General features: G+C 34.0%; 1 protein-coding gene across 1 annotated transcript in view; it reads left to right on the top strand.

The window, feature by feature from the left end:
* The window catches only part of LOC114332203 (eye-specific diacylglycerol kinase), a 1,074,450-nt gene that overhangs the window by 58,532 nt on the left and 994,190 nt on the right, over window positions 1-21,728 (top strand). The window lies entirely within an intron of this gene.

The raw sequence follows: 21,728 nt of genomic DNA on the forward strand, positions 1-21,728 counted from the left end.
ATATTTTTTTTTATTATAAAAAGGCACCCTGAGATTTTTTCTTAATTTTTTTGTATGATTTGAGACAATTGGATAATTGATTAAATAATTAATTGGAGTAATCAAATAAAGACTAATTGATATAAAAGTAATAAAAAGTAGATCATAACAATACGTTGCCAAATTTTCGGACCAATGGAGTGTTTGTAGTCCTGTTTGGATTGACTTAAACATGATCTTTATTGGAAATCTCTAATATAATCTCTAATCTCTAATATCATTAGAAGACATATTAAAATATAGCAGTAGAAGAAGCGTGTGTCAGCTGATTATGAAGGAAAAAATTTAAGGAAAAAGGGATACTGATAGACGACAAATGTTCTGGCTGAAAAACTTTCGCGACTGGACCGAGTTAAACACACAGACAGTTTTAAGAAAAGTAGAACATGCAGAAGAACCTTCATTAGTGGACTCGACATTAGAAGAAGAAGAAGAAGAAGAAGAAGATTTTTTAAAGAACTGCTATATTTTTAGTAAGTTGTAACGATTTTATACTAACAGCAAATTACCAGAGAACGGCAGTTCTCGCCAGTGGCGCACACCAACACCCCCCTACACGCGACACTATACACGAAATTTTCGATTTTCTAAATCTGACTGATTTGAAAGATGGACCAAGTCCCTTCTTCAAGTTCAGGAAAAGACTCAGCCATTCATATGTCAACAATCCATTTTGGTCCAAGAGTGTGGATTTACGGCCCTTTCTATTTAGGGTCTGTTTTTCGTTCTCGTCCCCAAAACTCCCAAAAACTTCAAAAATTTAAGTCCGACCTTTGCGGACAGTACTGATCATTACCTTTCCAACGCATGTTTAATTTTGAAAATCGGTTATACCGTTCAAAAGTTACCGAGCTCAGAAATATGACTCAATTTTTATTTAAAAAAGGGAAATGTTTGTGGATATGTATGTGTGTTTGAAAGTTAAACCGATTTAATTTTTTTTTCTGTGTTTGAAGAGGAGATCTGGGGCGATTCATAACCGGTGTAGTTTGTGACTTTTGACCACCCATAAGCCAGCTAGAGGACTTGGTAGGTACAAAACGGCATATTTTTTGGGGGTATATATCTTCGGACCAAGAAGAGGCAGGAGAACCGCAAATACACCAAATCAATAGTGTTGAGTTAAGCTTTCAAATGGTGTTTAAGCTGTCCGGATCAGACGTACACACCGCTCAGTATAGCCGAAAAACTGAAAAACTATACTTTGAAAATTTTGGTTTTTCGACAATTGCTCAAAATTTCAACCTACGAATTACGCCAATAACTGAGCGTTTGTAGAAGGACTCTAGAAGAATCTAACGGTGTATACGTCATATCCGGAAAAATTCGAATTTTTAAGTTATAGGCTTCATAAATATCATCAAATTTATTTACTACGGGAAAAACGGTTTCTCAAGCTCAATAATTCCTGTAATAGCTTCAGTTATCATACTTGACCTTAAATCCATCAGATACTACTGATAAATACGTTTCAAACTCATGTTTACTGATCAAAATCGGTTAAGCCTTTTAGAAGTTATTAAGCTACAAAAGTAGGTATAATCCAATTAACGATTATTCCCGAAATGGTTTATGTAGTTGTAGTGATTACGACGCTAAATTTGATCTGGCAACGGGCAATCCGACGTCATTTACCGGTCATCTCAATATTTTTTTTCAATCTATTTCGAATAGAAAAAAATCTAGTATACATTCGATGGACACTAGATCATTTGGGAGATAATGCAACAAAGGTGACCATTTATAAAGCTTAACGAGTAATAGAGGAACATTGCATCCAACTTCATACATTTAGTTTATAAATAACTTTGAAAAACTCCGGATACAAGAATAAAAAACCGCTAAACGCCTTAAAAATGAGTGGCGCATACAATATTCCAGCTAAAAGATCTGATATGAATATTACGTGGTGCGAAAATGTATTTTCATTTTGATGTAAAACAAAATTCTAGTTTTATTTTAAAAGATTTTTCCATAATATTTGCTAAATTTGAAGTAAACGCGCCACAAAAGAGTTTTAAAATTCAAACTGTATCAAAGTTACTCTTTTGTGGCGCGTTTACTTCAAATTTAGCAAATATTATGGAAAAATCTTTTAAATTAAAACTAGAGTTTTGTTTTACATCAAAATGAAAATACATTTTCGCGCCACGTAATATTCATATCAGATCTTTTGTAGCTGGAATATTGTATGCGCCACTCATTTTTAAGGCGTTTAGCGGTTTTTTTATTCTTGTAATATATTCAACCATAATTGTCATATAGTAACGCTTGCTAATCAAGTTCGAACAAAAACCAATGCCAATTCAGAAAACACAAGGTTCAATTACTTGTAATGATAGGATACAGTTTATGATAGATTTTTTTTTACATAAATAGTACAATTTGTTTTATAGCTTAAACATGCTATAGGTATAAGAACTGATTGTAAGGTACAAAACAAGGTAATTGCACATGAATTTTGTATGGTGGTATCAATTAAGGCAAGTAATTTGTTTATACGAGGTACATTGTCGATAAGAGTGTTCCTTTCATTGTACATTATTGAACAAGTGTTTAATTTTATGTTATCGCTATCGAACAGCAATGTCAAATCATCAGAATAGTAGGGGATTTAGGAATTGAACAATAAGAAAAATTAGGATTATTACGTAATATTCACAATAAAATAACAAAAGAAAAGAACAACAAACAAATTTAACAGTTTTTTGAAAATGCAGAATTTTAAAAGAAACAAAAGCAATGACTGCATTTTTTTTTCGTTAACAAACTGTAGTTTATCAAATAAAATACAAGTAAGTGGAACAGAAAATATTATATCGTTTAGGATGATCTTTTGATCGCTCAATACATGTATTGCAAAGAATTAGTAGAAATAAATATTAGTAATGCTTTCCAGTGTACGCCAGTGAGTCCAAATTCTTGAAATAGCTACTTATTAGTGACGATTATCAGATTTAGATAAAAATCTTTACCTTTTACCATCCTCTTCCTCTAAGCAATTTTATCAGGTTTAGCAAGATTCTGATTGTCCTTTTCTATCATCATCATTAATTAATCAATTGGAAACTGACTATCGAGAAAATTACTGCTTATAAGGAACTGGAAGAACAACCATAAAAAGAAAACTAAGCATGTACGGAAACATTAATAGATCTGGAACCAAAAAACCTACGTATTTACATCATATTAACATCAGTTACAAAGGAACAAACCAAAGGACAACAGGCGTCTTGATTTTTTGTTTCCTATTTTGTTTTCATGTAACGTTAAGGCGCTGTCCTCTCTGTTAAGTCTTGTTTGACAATACAACTCACAATTCTCGCAGGGCCGTAAGTACGAAGTTGGGGCCCCGGGGCAAACGTGATCTGGGGGCCCCCACCGGGGGGTTTACCCCCAGCGGAAGGGGCGTTGGGAAAAATGTTTGATATTTAACCCCTTGAAAACTCATTTTTATGCACTCCATGACTGAAGTTTCTAAAGAGATACCCCTAGAAACTGATGTTACAAATTTTTTAGAAAATGTTCTTACATCTGTTGGCAAATCTGAAACAAAAATGTTATATAGAATGGGCGATTAAATAATCCCCTGAGGATTTCCTTCCTGGAATTGTTGTATCCTAGATATCTTTATATCTTTACGAATTGTATCGGGGTCCCCAGCTTAGCCCGGGCCCTCTCTTCCAATGGCATTCTAGGTTTTATTACGCCGAAATAATCAATTTCCTAAGGAATAATTAAATTTTTATGTTAAGGTCTCGGGAACCCAGCTTAGCTCAAGTTTCATGGTCCCCTGTTCTGTTCCAATTTCATTTTAGTCGAAAAGACTAATTTACCCAGTGAAAAATTAAAACTTTATGTTGAAGTTTAGGGTGCCTTGTAGGTCTTTTTAAAATTGTGTCATTTGAAAATATTTCGTTTTTCGTTGGAATCAGCTTTTAAAATACATATTTTTATTTTCCTCTTTAAAAATCTATGCACGGTCAACCAAACGAGGGCCCCTGCGGGGCAACTTTTTCCGGGGCCCCGGGGCACTGCCCCAGTTGCCCCAATGATAGTTACGGCCCTTAATTCTCGGCGCAATATAGATTTCCCCAACTACGGTTTTTTATTTTTGGACAAGATTTTCGTTAATTCTTGACCTAAGAGCATTAATAACTTGTAGCGTACGAGGTCATGCGAGGTCGGACGGATCTGTTAGTCACTTACTCTTTCCGTATCCCAAAATAACCTAACAGTACGATACATAAAAACACGCGTAATATTTAACGGCTTAATAAATCAAAAATACGAACTCTTTCTATTCCGCACTTCTGAAGAGGACTTGGCAACCATACAGTTTTCTTTGACTAACCACTTCATCGTAACGGCTTAAAACGTCTACACACGCCCTAACATGACCTCCTGATACGACAAAATACCCCGACCATTTTTGTGAGGGTCAGCTCTACACACGTTCCGACCAAACTATCTGACAAATCGTAAAATTATTATTTTACTTACATTTTGTCTAAACGTAATGTGTATAAGCCGTTTTTTTAATTTCTAATCTCATTAATTGGGAGTTCTAACAGTTCTATTCTACCACAGGGCCGTAACTACATTTGGGGCAACCGGGGCAGTGCCCGGGGCCCCCGGCCATGGGGGCCCCGCAGGTGCCCCCTTTGGTTGGCCGTGCATAGATTTTAACGAGGTCAAATAAACTTTTCAAAGTATTTTCAGTCAAGTTCTACTTCGAGTTGTCCGGTTGTAATAAGTACAAGGCATAAATTAATTCTAAGAACTGCAATGATCGATTTAACCTGTTTCACCTGCACCATCATAAAAAATTTTGTCTCAAAATCTCTCCAATGAAGTCACCTTATTTTCTTTGCTTTCAAACCACAAGCAGTTCCGTCTTTTAGATGGCTTCTTATAATTTCTTTGCAGTCTTCGAAGTTCTGCATATGTTGGAAGATTTTAATGAAAGGTGCCTGATGTCGGTTTCTAATATCCCCGCCAAATTGGATTCTGCTCTCATTAGAACTGTATAAAATTTTTCCCGACGGTCTCCTCCTTTTTGATATTTTCCTATCTCTTTCAAATTTTCTTACACTTTTTCCATATCGAATTTTAACGCATTCTTGAATTTTTCTTCCACGTTTTCAATTTTCTGTATCTCCATAACAATCTGGTTTACCTCTTCCTAAATTTTCTCTAAATAAACCTCCATATCTTCATATTTTTCCATTCAGTTTTAAAGTTTCAAGAAATCTTCTTCTTATTGATTCATTACATTATCTCATTTTGTTTTATTGTCTGTTCATTTTGTTGTTTCTCGTTTAAATACTTAAAGAGTTTTCTTGTCTTTCTGCTAATAGCCTATTATCTTCCATGTGTCGTTTATTTCCTTCTCTCATTGCTTGTAATATTTGACTTGTTTGTTTCTATAAAGCCTTTTGCTGTCTTTCTGTTCATAATTTATTCAATTCTTGTTGTGATTTCATCATTTGAAACAATTGTTCAAACCGTGCTGATTCTTGTTTGCTTCTAGTTTCCATCCTTATTTCATTCTTAGTGTATAAATAGACGATAACTACCTAAGTTTAAAATATAAAATTTAAAATGTTCCCTTTTAAATTTGTATTAGCGCTGAATAATAAAATTGCAATACAACGCGATTACAAACTTATATTGTACCCAAACAATGTAATAAAAATTATAGTAGGTATATTTTTTTATGAAAACAGAAAAGATGTTAGATGAATGGTACATGCAAAATTAATTAGCTTAAAATAAGGTGATTTCAAAATTTTGTGTTGGTCAACTAAAATGTAGGTACAAGAAACTTCAGTCATGGAATACATTAAAATGCGTTTTCCATGGGTTAAATATCAAACATTTTTCCGGACCCTCCCCCCCCTTTCACCCCCAGTAGGGGGCCCCCAGATCACGTTTGCCCCGGGGCCCCAGACATCTTACTTACGCCCCTGTTCTACCAGTTATGACCTATGGAATGGAGACCGTGACATTTACAGAGTTATCAGCCAATAGATTGAGAACGACCCAGATGGCGATCGAACGAGTTATGTTAGGAGTATATTTGAAGGAGCATATTACGAAATAGGGACGTGCGAACCAGGACGAATGTGGAAGGTGTAACTGGAAGAATTGCGCAAATGAAATGGAACTGGGTAGGACACGTGGCAAGGCAAAACAACGAAAGGTGGACACATTGTATATTAGAGACCACGCTAGCACAGTCATAGTAGAAAATGGCCACAAAAACGATGGCTAGACGACATCAACGCCAAAATGGGGAACAACTGACACCAACAGCACAAAACAGAGAAGAACGGAGAACTCATGGCGAGGCCTTTGTCCAGGAGTGGATGCAAACGGACTGAATATAAATTGGGAGTACAAAAAACGGAAGGTTTTAAAAAATACAGCTCCAAATAGTAAGTTCTCATAGTTAAAACGTCATTTGTATGCAGTGATGAACGCGCTAATAACCGGAAAAATAACGCAACAGATGGAAAATATCATACATTGTGAAGTAAAAAGAGATGAAACTATCAGAGGTGGAAATTATCGATATAAACGTATAAATTAACATTACACTACATAGTTTCCCACCTTTAGACGTATCGGTGGAGTGTGACAACTGTCACTTTGATAGGAGAGTTTTATAAAATACTCCTATCACAGACGTCTAAAGGCGGGAAACTAATTGATTAATAATTTAACTTAATTTATACCGTTATATCGATAATTATCACCTCTACTAGTTTCACCTCTTTTTATTTCACAATGTATTATGTTTTCCATCTTTCGTGTTATTTTGCCGGTTATTGCCGCGCTCATCACTGTAGAAATCGTCATTAAAATTTGTGTCCTGACCCAACCGTCAGGATGCTGTTGTAATAGCAAGACCACCCGACCAAATCCGTCAGCCTGATTGTCAGGATGACTCATTTTTATCGTGCGCTAAGTCTACACACTCTCCAACAGTCAGACCCAACGTTGTCATCCTCGACAGTCAGGTGGTTTGGTCAGAGCGTAAACGTTTTTAAACTAGACTGGATTATTTTGTCGTATTTGTAGTGTACGAGTACACAGTGATGAGCGCGCTAATAACCGGCAAAATACCGCAATAGATGGAAAACATATTAAGTTGTGAGATAAAAAGAAATGAAACTAGTAGAGTTGGAAAATTTAGCGATAAAAACCTATAAATTTACATTCTATTTATTGTTTGCCACCTTTAGACCTATCAGACGAGTCAGTATAGACAACTTATACTGTCACTGTCTCAGTGGCAGTTGCCAAACTCGTCTGATACGTCTTAAGGTGGCAAACAATAAACGGAATGTAAAGTACTCCGCACAAACCTTATGTAAATTAGGTCCCAGTGGATTTAGTTCATACTTTGGGAAAATACTCTTTGAAGCATTGTGATGAAAAGTTCTCATGGGCACAGCTCGATCGTATGAAGGATTTTCAAGATATAGAGGCACAAACTCGGAAAATTATAAGACTTACTGGGTATTCCAATTCCCTGAGTTACTGGTTATCTGGCAACATGAAGAAGTTTGGATCAAAGAAAAGTAGGGATTAGGATTTTGTCCTGGCTATCCAATGACGAACTTTACTTTGACCTTGACATTCAAGGGACGTCATCTTCTAGAGTTTCGAGAGTTTTCGGCATTAAATTGATATAAACAGATTACTCATGGGTTTTTGGGATCGCTAAATACGAATATGCCATCAGAATTGACCTCCAGAGAACGTGGTGGCCAGGATAACTGCAAGGGACGTCATCTTCTAGCGTTTCAATGGTTTTCGGCATTGAATTGATGCAAATGAAATACTGGAGGGTTTTTAGAGGTCGTTAAACACGAATATGCCACCAGAACCGACTCCCGGAGCACCTGGTTTCCAATGTCAATGAAAGGGGCTCCTGGAATTTCGACGGTCTTCGGTACTACAGTAATGCAAACGGATTAGTTATAGGTTTTTGGGATTTCTGAACACGAATACGTGATCAGCACAGACACAGGAGCACCTGGAGCCTAAGACAGGTTATCTTCTGGAGTTTCAGTTTTTGGGGTTGCTGAACATGCATAAACTATCAGATCCGACCCACGCATCACATTGTGCCTACGGCACGTCATCTTCTGGAGTTTCGAGGGTCCCCGGCATTAAATTGATAAAAACGGATTACAAGTGGCTTTTTGGGGTCGCTGAACGCTAATACGCCATCAGATTCTACCCAAGGAGCACCTGGTGCCTAAGGTTATTAATCTATTCGAGTTTCGAGAGTTTTCGGCATTAAATTGATTTGACGAATGAACATTGACGAATGGATTACTCATGGATTTTTTGGGTTGCTGAACACGAATACGCCATCAAAACCGACACCGGAGCACCTATCGCCTAAGGCACGTCATCTTCTGGAGTTTCGAGAGTTTTCGGTACTAAATTGATGCAAACGGATTGGTACACACCGAGTACTCGGAGGTTTTCTGAGTTGTTGTTCAAAGAAAGCGTACAACTTCGTGAAAAGTTTTTTTTGCTATTTGTAGATTTTTATTAAAATAACTGTGTTGTTCTATTCAATTGTTTTAATTATTTATGGAACGAACGAATTGCGTTATTTATACCCCGTTTAGGCCTGAGCTTCTTCAGGATATTTATAAATATAAACTCAATTTATATCTGGCAATGTTTTTCGTTCATTTATTTTAAGATCGATTAACTATATTCTATTTTAATGGTGGACACTAGAGTCTTTTATCTAAGTCATATTCGTGTTCAGCAACCCAAAAAAACACAAGAGTAGTCCGCTTGCATTAGTTTAGTACTGAGAACTCTTGAAACCCCAGAAGATGACGCGCCTTAGACACCAGGTACCCCAGTGTCTATCCTGATGGCGTATTTGTGTTCAGAAGCCCCAAAAACCAATGAGTAATACCCATCTGCATCAATTTATTGCCGAGACCTGTCGAAACTCCAGAAGAAGACCTGCCTTAGGCCCCAGGTGCTCCGTGGATCAGATCTGATGACGTATTCACGTTCAGCAGCTCCAAACACCTGTGAGTAAACAGTTTACATTAATTTAGTACCGAAAGTTCTCGAATCTCCAAAGCATGACGTGCCTTTGGCACCAGGTAACCCGGTGTCTGTTCTGATGGGGTATTCGTGTTCAGCAACTCAAAAAACCTATAAGTAATCTGTTTGCATCAATGTAGTACCGAAGACCCTCGAAACTTCAGGAGCCCCTTTCATTGACCTTGGAATCCAGCTGCTCTGGGAGTCGGTTCTGGTGGCATATTCGTCTTAAGCAGTAATTAAATTGCATCAATTAAATGCCGAAAAATATCGAAACTCTAGAAAATGACGTCCCTCGCAGTAGCCCTGGCCACCACGTGCTCCGGAGGTCAATTCTGATGGTATATTCGTGTTTAGCGATCCTAAAAACCCATGAGTAATCTGTTTATATCAATTTAATGCTGAAAACCCTCGAAACTCGAGAAGATGACGTCCGTTGAATGTCAAGGTCAAAGTAAATGTCGCCATTGGATAGCCAGGAAAAATCCTAGACCACTAGTACATACTTTTATTTAATCCAATCTTCTACATGTTGCCAGATAACCAGTAACTCAGGGAATTGGAATACCCGGTAAATCTTATAATTTTCCGAGTTTGTGCCTCTATATCTTAAAAATCATCCATACGATCGAGATGTGCCCATGATAACTTATTATCAGAATGCTTCAAAGACTATTTTCCCAAAGTATGAACCAAATCCACTGGGGCCTAATGTCCATAAGGTTAGTGCGGGGTACTTTATAGGTTTTATCGCTAAACTTTCCACCTCTACTAGTTTCATTCCTTTTAATCTATTTTTTTTTTCTGAAACATGGCGTTGGCAGAGCCAATTAGCCACACGTGTCGTTTTATCTCAAAACTTAATATGTTTTCCATCTTTTGCGTTATTTTGCCGGTTATTAGCGCGCTTATCTCTGTATGTGAATACTTAGTCAGTAAATGTCAATAGAAGTTTTAACTGCGTTCAATTTGTCAGCCATATACAGTCCGAAAAATGAAAGAATACCCATGAACGATCACATCAATCAGTTATTTTGTATTTGCTGTCTTTTTCTATAAATAACAAACGGTTGTTATAGAAAAAGATAGCAGATACAAAATAAACGATTGATGTGATCGTTCATGAGTATTCTTTCATTTTTCCGACTGTACCTAAGCCGCGTTTACACTTGTACCAATATTTACAATTTATAGGTTTTATCGCTAAATCTCCCATCTCCACTAGTTTTATTTCTTTTTATCTCACAACTTAATATGTTTTCCATCTTTTGCGTTATTTTGCCGGTTATTAGCGTACTCATCACTGTATAATAGAACTAGACCAATCTGTGACTAGACTGACCAAATGTAAGTATTATAAATATGCTTAAAATGAAAAGGTTTTGTTGATAATCTCCAAATATTTATTATTATTATTTTTATTTTTGTTACACACTTGCGCTAGATAACTAGCTCCAATCAACATGTATTGTATTGTATTGGATTTTTTTATCGTCTAGGAATGTAAATATAGATAATTTAAGAGGGAATACGCTAAATCTTGGTCCAATGCTCTTTAAATGCATCATTTTTTTAATCCTGAGAAAACTAATAAGTATTTTTGAAAAATATAAACGCCTAATGAAAGATTACATTATTACCGAGGACCGAAAGTCCCTGAAAACTTCTATAATATTTACTTTAATACGTTACAGGAGTGAAAAAATAATAGAGAAAAAGTGTGAATTTTTATTTCAAATATTTCATTCAAAAGAGACTTTTTGTTATCCAAGGGACTTACGGCCCTCGGTAATAATATAGCCTTTCATTGTGCGTTTAAACTTTTCAAAAATATTTATTAGTTTTCTCAGGATTCGACAAAAATAAATACATTTACCAAGCATTGGACCAAGATTTTGCGCCGACCCCCTTAAGATAGTTTATGTCTAATGAAATTTTTTATAAAATACTTAACCTAATAAAACATTGTATTTACTTTTTAACTATTTTCATATAATTATTCCAGAGTATGACTATGTTCCATTAACAAATAGACAAGTTTCTAGTGCCAAGCGAAAATAGTATCAAATTGATAGAAGAAAGTAGTGATGATAGCAGTAAAGTTGATTTATGTATATTTTTGCTTTTATACGTTAAGATCGAAACAGTGTCGTAAATTTATTATTAAAATTCGTCGAAATTTTACAAACCGCAACTTTTTGGTTATATCTGTGTACTTCCCCTTTTTCATCAAAAATCGTTCCACATAAATTTGGTTAAGGCCCCGTAAATCTTCGGCAAGTTCGCCTACCGGTTTTATGGTTCTTCCCATTAGCCTGTCTCTAATGTCTTCTGGATTCTTTGACCCAGATAATTATTTGTCTGGCCTATATAGCCATCCGGAGAATCTCCCCCGGTCGGACAACAAATCATGTTTCCGCGTTTCCGGTCTCCTTTAATCTTTCAATTTCGTAAAATATTTCGTGTTCCACATATAATAGGATTTCGGATTTCAGTATCCTATTACAAAATTAACGTAATATTATTAATTGGTATTGGTAATCTATATTTTGTTAGATAAAAGATAAAAATTCGTTCTGGGATTCACATGAATGTAAACAATGATTATACATAATACATATATAATGATAATAAATATTTTGATTACATACATAGCTGGAATAAGTGTTACCCCCCCCCCCTTATTAACTTATTTATTTTTAGTACATAAGCAAAACGCTCGGACAGGTCGATTTTTAAAATAATCATAGTATATCAAGGCATCAATGTTTCGAAATTTACTCGATACCTCTTCAGGTGACAGGCATAACTTTGATTTTTTTAAATGGAAAAAATGTATAATACTTTAATCCTGTTTCAGAGCGTAGGCGCAAAATTTCGGTTGAATTCTTTCTAAATGCAATAATTTTTTTCGAATCCTGAAAAAACTAATAAATATTTTTGAAAAATTTTAACGCAGAATGAAATATTACAGTACTCTCGATGGCCGAAAGTCCCTGAGAACTCCTATAATGTTTATTTTAATAAGTCACAGGGGTGAAAAAAAAAAGATAAAATTTAGTCTTTTAGTGATTTTTAATTTCAAATATATCATTCAAAAGAAACTTTTTATTTATTCTAAGGGACTGTCAGCCCTCGGTAATAATCTAATCTTTCATTCTGTGATTAAATTTTTCAAAAATACTTAGTAGTTTTCTCAGGATTCAAAAAAAAATGAATGCGTTTAAAAAGAGTTCGACCGAAATTTTGCGCCTACGCTATCAAAAAGGATTAAAGTATTATACATTTCTGTAATCAGTATTTCAAAAGCTTTTAACTGAGGTGTCACATGATGGACTTTCCCATTTACAAAAAAAATCAAAGTTATGCCTGTCACCTGAAGAGGGATCGCGTACAGTTCGAAACATTGATGCTATAATATACTATGATTATTTTAAAAATCGACTTGTCCGAGCGTTTTGCTTATGTGCTAAAAATAAATAAGTTAATACGGGGAGGTAATACTTATTCCAGCGCACTGTATGTGATAATATAAATTGTTTAATTATATAGATCCGAAGTTTTAATTACCAGAGAACGGCAGTTCTCGCCAGTGGCGCACACCCACACCCCCCTACACGCGACACTATATACACGAAATTTTCGATTTTCTAAATCTGACGGAATTGAAAATTGTATCAACTCCCATCTTAAAGTTCAGGAAAAGACTCACCCACTCATACATCAACCATCCATTTTGGTCCAAGGGTGTGGATTTTACGGTCCTTCATATTTAAGGCCTGTTTTTCGTTCTCGTCCACAAAACTCCCAAAAACTTCGAAAATTTAAGTCCAACCTTTGCGGCTTCTAATAGTACTGATCATTACCTTTCCAACCCTTGTCTAATTTTGAAAATCGGTTATACCATTCAAAAGTTACCGAGCTCAGAAATATGACCCAATTTCTATTTAAAAAAGGGAAAATGTTTGTGGATATGTATGTATGTGGCTGGAAAAGTTAAACTGATCTGATTTTTTTGTCTGTGTTTGAAGAGGGGTCAGGACCGATTCAGAACCGGTGTAGTTTGAAACTTTTGACCACCCACAAGCCAGCTATAGGACTTGGTAGGTAGAAAACAGCATATTTTTGGGGGTATATATCTTCGGTTCAAGAAGAGACAGGCGACCGCAAATACACAAAATAAATAGTGTTGAGTTCAGCTTTCAAATGGTGTTCAAGCCGTCAGCATGAGACATAATACACACGGCTCAGTATCGCCGAAAAACTGAAGAACTAAACTTTGAAAATTTTGGTTTTTCGACAATTACTCAAAATTTCAACCTACGAATTGCGCCAATAACTAAGCGTTTGTAGAAGGACTCTAGACGGATCTGACGGTGTATACCTCATATCAGGCAAAATTCGAATATTTATGTTATAGGCTTCATAAGTATGATCAAATCTATTTCCTATGGGAAAAACGGATTTTCAAGCTTAATAATTCCTGTAATAGCTTTAGTTATCATACTTGACCTTAGCTGTATCAGATAATACTTATCAATACGTTTCAAACTCATGTTTAGTAATCAAAATCGTTTAAGCCGTTTAGAAGTTATTAAGCTACAAAAGTATAATCCAATTAACGATTATTCCCTAAATGGTTTATGTAGTTTAGTGGTTACGACACTAAATTTGATCTGGCAACGGGCAATCCGAGTTCATTAACCGGCCATCCCAATAATTTTTTTCAATCTATGTACTTCGAATAGAAAAAAATCTAGTGTACATTCGATGGACACTGGATCATTTGGGAGATAATGCGACAAAGGCGACCATTTATAAAGCTTAACGTGTAATCGAGAAAAATTGCATTTAACTTCATACATTTTATTTAAAAAAAAACTTTGAAAAACTCCTGATACAAGAATAAAAACCGCTAAACGCCGTAAAAATGAGTGGCGCATACAATATTCCAGCTACAAAAGATCTTATATGAATATTACGTGGCGCAAAACTATTTTTTCATTTTGATGCAAAATAAAATTTTAGTTTTATTTTAAAGGATTTTTCTATAATATTTGTTAAATTTGAAGTAAACGCGCCACAAAAGGGTTTCAAAATTCAAACTGTATCAAAGTTACTCTTTTAGTTACTACAAAGAGATAAAATAAAAGAAGATGGGCAGATGAAAAGATGCAAGAAATAGAACAGGAAAGAACAAATAGAAACACGAAACATTTCTATAAAAATATTAAAGAACAAACCAAAAAATACAAAGGTAAAACAAACGGAATAAAAAATAAAGAGGGAATAGTCATTGTAGAAGACAATGAATATAGGCAGGTATGGGCAGATCACTACAGAGAACTCTTGACGGAGGAATACAATGGAGAAGAAATGCACGAAGAGGAAACGGTGGACGAAGAAGCAGACGAAATACACATTGAAGTCTCAAAAGAGCCAACAATAGATGAACTCGAGGAAGTAATACAGAAGAGCAAAAATGGAAAAGCTCCAGGAAAAGACGAAATTAACATGGAACTTATAAAATATGGAGGAAAGCAACTGAAGAAAAAAATACTATCACTATTGAAAAATATATGGAAGGAAGAGAAGATGCCAGAGGACCGGGATATAGGGCAGGTAATAACAATACATAAAAAGGGAGACCAACAAATTTGTGAAAATTATAGAGGAATCACACTACTAAGCACAACATATAAAATATTGACTTTAATAATAAGAATAAGATTGTCCAAGATCACGAAGAAGAGAGTGGGACAGTACCAATGTTGATTCACAGAAGGAAGATCAACAATAGATGCTATACACACAATAAAACAAATAATGGAAAAACAAATGAATACAAACTGCAATTACAAATGCTATTCATCGATTTCAAACAAGCATTTGATTCGATTAAGAGAAAACAACTAATGATTGCCCTGGAAAAATTAAAAATCCCACATAAACTCAGAAAATTAATAAATATGACAATGAGAACTACCAAAATTAGCATAAAGACGCAAAGAGGCGAGACAGATGAATTCATTATAAATAAAGGAGTGAAACAAGGGGATGCCTTATCCACGACACTGTTTAATCTAGCTTTAGAATATGTAATACGAAATATAAACAAAGGAAACCTAAGAAAAAAAGGTGGACAAATAATCGCATATGCAGACGACATTGTTATTATTGCCAAAAATAGAAACATAATGAAAGAAATGCTAGAAGGAATAAAAGAGAAAGAGAAGACAATGGGACTCAGATTAAATAAAGAAAAGACGAAAATATTAAGACTAGGGAAACCAGCAATAAAAGGAAAAACCAAAATAGGAAATTCAGAGTTTGAAGATGTAGAACATTTTAAATACCTAGGAGTGACAATAAGCAAAACGGGTGAAAGAATACCAGAAATAAAAGAAAAAATATTGGCAGCGAATAAAGCTTATTTTGCAAATAAAACACTACTTAAAAGCAAAACACTGTCTATTAAAACCAAGATGAGAATGTATAACACCATAATTAGACCAATATTATTATACGCAGCAGAAACAATGACGATGACTAAAAAAGATGAAGAAAACTTAAGAACAGTGGAGAGAAAGATCATGAGAACCATACTGGGACCAATCAGAACAGAGCAAAATGAATATCGAAGCCGAAAAAATGCAGAGATTAAGAAAGTACTAAAAGAAGATATCGTGACCAAAATAAAGCAATGCAGAGTTAGATGGTTAGGTCACATCTGGCGGGCAGGAGATGAAGCAGTGACATATGCTATGATAGAATGGAATCCAGGAGGAAGAAAGAAAAGAGGAAGCCCAAGATCAAAGTCGTTGCAAGAAGTTGAAGAAGACTTAAAAAACGCAGGAGTCAGAGAATGGCGGGGAAAAACTAGAGATAGGAAAAAATGGAGAGAAATCGTTAAGAAGATAACATAAGCAAAAGGGACTGATCCTCCTAAGAAATAGGATCTAGAAAGCTTTCGCGACTTAGCCCCATATCGGGGTGTACAGTCACTATATATATAAACGCCGTAAAAATGAGTGGCGCATACAATATTCCAGTTACAAAAGATCTGATATGAATATTACGTGGCGCGAAAATGTATTTTCATTTTGATGAAAAATAAAATTTTAGTTTTATTTTAAAAGATTTTTCCATAATATTTGCTAAATTTGAAGTAAACGCGCCACAAAAGAGTTTCAAAATTCAAACTGTATCAAAGTTACTCTTTTGTGCCGCTTTTTACTTCAAATTTAGCAAATATTATGGAAAAATCTTTTGAAATAAAACTAAAATTTTATTTTGCATCAAAATGAAAATACATTTTCGCGCCACGTAATATTCATATCAGATCTTTTGTAGCTGGAATATTGTTAGTCCAGAGAAATAAGATTTTTCTCGTGACACATCCCCCTCCAGGCCGAAACAAAATTTTTTGAGTAGTATGGACATCTATATTATTAACCTATATGTTTCCTGCAGCCGATTTTGATGATACACATAGTTATAAACAAATGAAGATCAGAAAACGCTAAATTTTCGCTTTTTTCGTCTATTACCAAAAAGCTAAGCACTTTAAACAAATTTGAGTATAGGAAACTCATAAATCGTATAAAAAACTTCAATATGGCGTTCGCTGAATATGTCCATCCTTATTGGTTGCTTAGAAAATTGCAAAATAAATCATAAATTTTGAGTTTTTATAAATATTCATAACTTATGTAAAAATTAACTTAGAACCTTCTTATTACACAGAATGCTGATACTTCTTGCACTTAAATTATATTTTAAATTTCAAAGCAATTGGTCAAACAGTTTAAAAGTTATTTAATTTGTTTATCCCAAATTCATTTTTTTTGCAACACTACAAGTCAGAAAATTATGAGGCTACAATCATACTTCGGACAGTTTATGAAAGAAGGACATTTATACTATTACCATTATTAAAAATAAATGACAAAAAATAATTTTAAACAGCATAAAATTATTTTGAAAAAACATGTCGATTTTTTGCTAACTTATAAACAATTACAATAACTTTTTAACCGTTACCTGTAGAAAAATTATTTTTTCATATTTAGAAAGACTGTATTTTTATACACATTTAGAAAGAAAAACAACTGTCCTAGGACAATTAGGGACAAAGTTAGCCCCCCCATTTATTTAATTCACATGATTTTGCAAAATAATTTTGCAATATTTATAATTATTTTTTGTAATTTTTTTTAATTAAATTAATACTGTAAATTTCCTTCTTCCATAAACTATCCAAAGTATTACTGTAGCTTCATCAATTTCTGACTTACAGTGTTGCAAAAGAAATAAATTTGGGATAAACAAATTAAATAACTTTTAAACTATTTGACCAATTTTTTCGAAATTTAGGGTATAAATTAAGCACCATAAGTCTCAGCATTCCGTGTAATAAGAAGGTTCTAAGTTAATTTTTATATAAGTTATAAATATTTATAAAAACTCAAAATTTATGATTTATTTTGCAATTTTCTAAGCAACCAATAAGGATAGACATATTAAGCAAACGCCATATTGAAGCTTTTTATACCTTTTATGAGTTTCTTACTCTCAAATTTGTCTAAAATGACTATTTTCTTAGTAATAGACGAAAAAAGCGAAAATTTGCCGTTTTTTGATCTTCATTTGTTTATAACTATGTATATCATCAAAATCGGCTGCAGGAAATATATAGGTTATTATTATAGATGTCCATATTACTCAAAAAATTTAGTTTCGGCCTGGAGGGGGTTGTGTCACCAACAGGCTATTTTTTTCCTTATTTCTCTGAACTATGTATGCGCCACTCATTTTTACGGCGTTTAGCGGTTTTTTATTCTTGCAGTATTATTCATCCGATTATTTTATAATGATTTTAATTTCCAATCGTGTAGTAAGATTTTTAATCACGTGTTTAATTTTGTCCAATCAGATTATTATTACAGCGGGAATTTTCTACCTAGATTATTATGGTGGGAATATTTTTAGGTAGATTGTTTTTGTCTATTTACAACGAATTTCCTAGTTTTGACAACTGTCACATTTAAAAAAACGAACCATAATAAACTTTTATCTCTGCATCTAATGTCAAATTATCAGTAACCACAAATCGGCAATTTTGAGCTCTCGATTGTACCTCTGTAAGATTATTTCATGAATAAAACTGTATTTATAAATACTCTTAACTAATATTTTATTGATATCTTCGTTTGAATGTTTGCTAAACTGTGCTGTTTACTTTGACAGGTTGAAAAATGTGTGTCACATTAATTGGGATAAATGTCACTGAATGTTTTTATACAAAGACTTGAATTTTACATGAAAGTATTAAAAAATAATGTGTCATATATCATACGATAGTAAGAACAAATAAGAAATTAATGCTCCAATTTTTTTCTTAAACTTGTTTCTATACGGCAATAGTTGTTATTGCCAGGCAACAAATTTTCGAAAAATTGTCGCATTATTGCCAATTTATTCTCACTCTCTTGTGATATTAATGTTGAGAATAAAGTTATTAATTTTTGTCTCTATTTAACGACAACGAACAATAAGTTTTCTAGTGTTGACGAACACTATTTAAGAAAATGAATGAGCTCGAGTGTAATTCGGTAAGGCTATTTCATGAACAAAACTGTATTTATAAATAAATTTAATTAATATTTTATTGATATCTTCCTTTGAATATTTGCTAAACCTGCTCACGCTGTTCACTTTGACCATTTGTAAAACACTAATTGTGATAAATGTCACTGAATGTTTATTTAGAAAAACTTGAATTTTGTATGTTAGTATGTGCCAGGCAACAAGTTTTCAAAAAATTTCGCAATATTTTCAATTTATTCTCACTCTCTTGTGATATTAATATTGAAAATTGTAGAGAAATCTTTCTTTCTATTTTACAAAGAGTAGAACAAAGAAAACTGTCGTATTTGGACCGACTAATTGAGATTTGTTCGCGATGTTTCATAATAAAAGTTAATATTTCAAGGTTAAATAGATAAAAGGAGACTTGATATAAAACTATATTCATCGCTACGAAATATTCGATATTGGTTGATAATTTCCAATGCAGCAGACTCAGACATATTTGATCAGGCAGAAAATAATACTCTAAGGGCCGGTTGTTCGAACGCTAATCAAAAATTATCATTATCAAATATTTAATTACTGTCACCAACTGTCAATGTCAACTTTGTTTGGGTTACTGAAAACATAATTGTGGATTACAATTATGAAATTAGTTAATCCATTATGTTAATAATTGTTATGTTAATTGATTACTAATCTCATAATTATAATCAATTATGTTTTCAGCAACCCAATCAAAGTTGACATTGACAGTTGGTGACAGTAATTAAATATTTGATAGTGATCATTGTTGATTAGCGTTCGAACAACCGGCCCTTAACACATAATTAATTATAATTATGAGATTAGTTAATCAATTAGCATAACAATTATTAACATAATTGATTAACTAATTTCATAATTGTAATTCATAATTATGTTTTCAGCAACCCAACCCAAGTTGACATTGACAGTTGTGACAGTAATTAAATATTTGATAGAGATTGTTGTTGATTAGCGTTCGAACAACCGGCTCTAATACTGTTAAAGTAATGATTAAACAAATTAACGCTTGAGTCCAATGTACCCAAAGAACATGGAATTCTTTTAAACAGGGACAAATACTTTAACCAGAAAATTGCAAAACTGCCAAAAATTGTAAACTTAAGCTAAATAACAATAAATCTGTTTTGAATATTGGAATCCTGGACAAAATATCTGAAAAGAAGAAACAGAAAATCAATTCGTTGCAACATATTACAAGAAATACCTTGAATCAAACTGCCCATCACCCAGTATAGCGACTTCCTTGTCTCACCTGTCTCTTCTCGATCCTGACGTTCCTGCTAGATATCCTTGCGCGGGAGCACCATGGCCCGCTGCCTCACAACTTACACACAAGTCGCTTTTATCTCTCAGTTTCAAAAACCGTTCACCGTGGATGAGCCCATTTTCAAGAGAGAATGCTGAAAACATGCTTAAATAAGTACTGGAAAACAATAATGGTTCTGAGAACTCAAGAACGGTTTTGTTGGATGAATAGTTTCGACGATGTAAAGAACTGGTGTAAGAAAGATACTACATGTGCCAGAAGCAACGAACCTTACTAAGAAAAAAGGCTTTCTATGAAACAATACAATGAGTAACAGCTCCTGTGAGTAACTTACTTTGGAGCCACGATCTTAGTATAGATCTTAGATAACGAATGATATATTTCTGCATCTTTCCTATATAGAAAGGATTCTAAGCGAAGCTAAGCTTAAATGTTTGGAAGCTTTTGAGATGTGTCCTTAGAAGGCTGAAACAAACAGTACTGGTCAATATAATAAGAGGCACAATCTAGAATACTTTGGTCACATTAGAGAGACCATGCAGAAGAATATCATGACGGAAAAATCTAAGATAATGGTACGGAAAAAGGACTACATCATAAGTAAGAACTGCTGTCAATAAAGTAACGATAGCGAATATGATAACCAACATCATATCCAACAATCGATAACGGTCATTAAACTAAAAAAAGAAGGAGGAGAACAAAGAATACTATCGTATCTGGACGGACGATTGAGGTTTGCTTGCGATATTTTATACTAAAACTAATATTTCAAGGTAAATTAGATAAAATTGAACTAGAACAAAACAATTCTCATCTCTACGCAATATTCCAGATCTGTTTATAATTTCCAACGCAGCAGACATATTTGATCAGGCAGAAAACAATACTTCATGCTGTTAAAGTAAAGATGAAGAAAATTAACGGTTGAGTCCAATGTACTCAAAGAACATGGACTAGAAGAACAAAATTTATTAATATTTTTGTAATTTTTCGATTTAAGATAGATTTAATTTTAGATTTCATCTTTTTAGCTTCATTTTTAGTTACAAAACGCAACATTTTTTAATATTTGTCAAGCTTCATTTCTTTCAATACAAGGACAAATAATTCAAACAGAAAATCGCAAATCTGCCAAAAAATGGAAACGCTAAACAACGATAAATTTGAATATTGGAATACTGGAAAAAATACCTGGAAAGAACAAATAGCAATAGAAAATCAATTCGTTGCAAAATATTATAAGAAGTAACTGCCTCACAACACAAGTCGCGTTTATCCCTCAGTTTCAAAGACCGTTCACCGTGGATGAGACCATTTTCAAGAGAGAATGCTAAAAACATGCTTAAATAAGTACCTACTGGAAAACAATAATGGTTCTGAGAACTCAAGAACGGTTTTGTTGGATGAATAGTTTCGACGATGTAAAGAACTGGTGTAAGAAAGATACTACCTGTGCCAGAAGCAACGAACTTTACTGAGAAAAAAGGCTTTCTATGAAACAATAAAATGAGTAATAGCTCCTGTGAGCAACTTACTTTGGAGCCACGATCTTAGTATAGGTCTTAGATAACGAGTGATATATTGCTGCATCTTTCCTGAATGGAAAGGACTCTAAGCGAAGCTAAGCTTAAATGTTTGGGAGCCTTTGAGATGTGGCCTTAGAAGGCTGAACCAAACAATACTGGTC

This window comes from Diabrotica virgifera, chromosome 1 (genome assembly GCF_917563875.1).
Source record: "Diabrotica virgifera virgifera chromosome 1, PGI_DIABVI_V3a".
In the NCBI taxonomy this organism is placed as follows: domain Eukaryota; kingdom Metazoa; phylum Arthropoda; class Insecta; order Coleoptera; family Chrysomelidae; genus Diabrotica; species Diabrotica virgifera.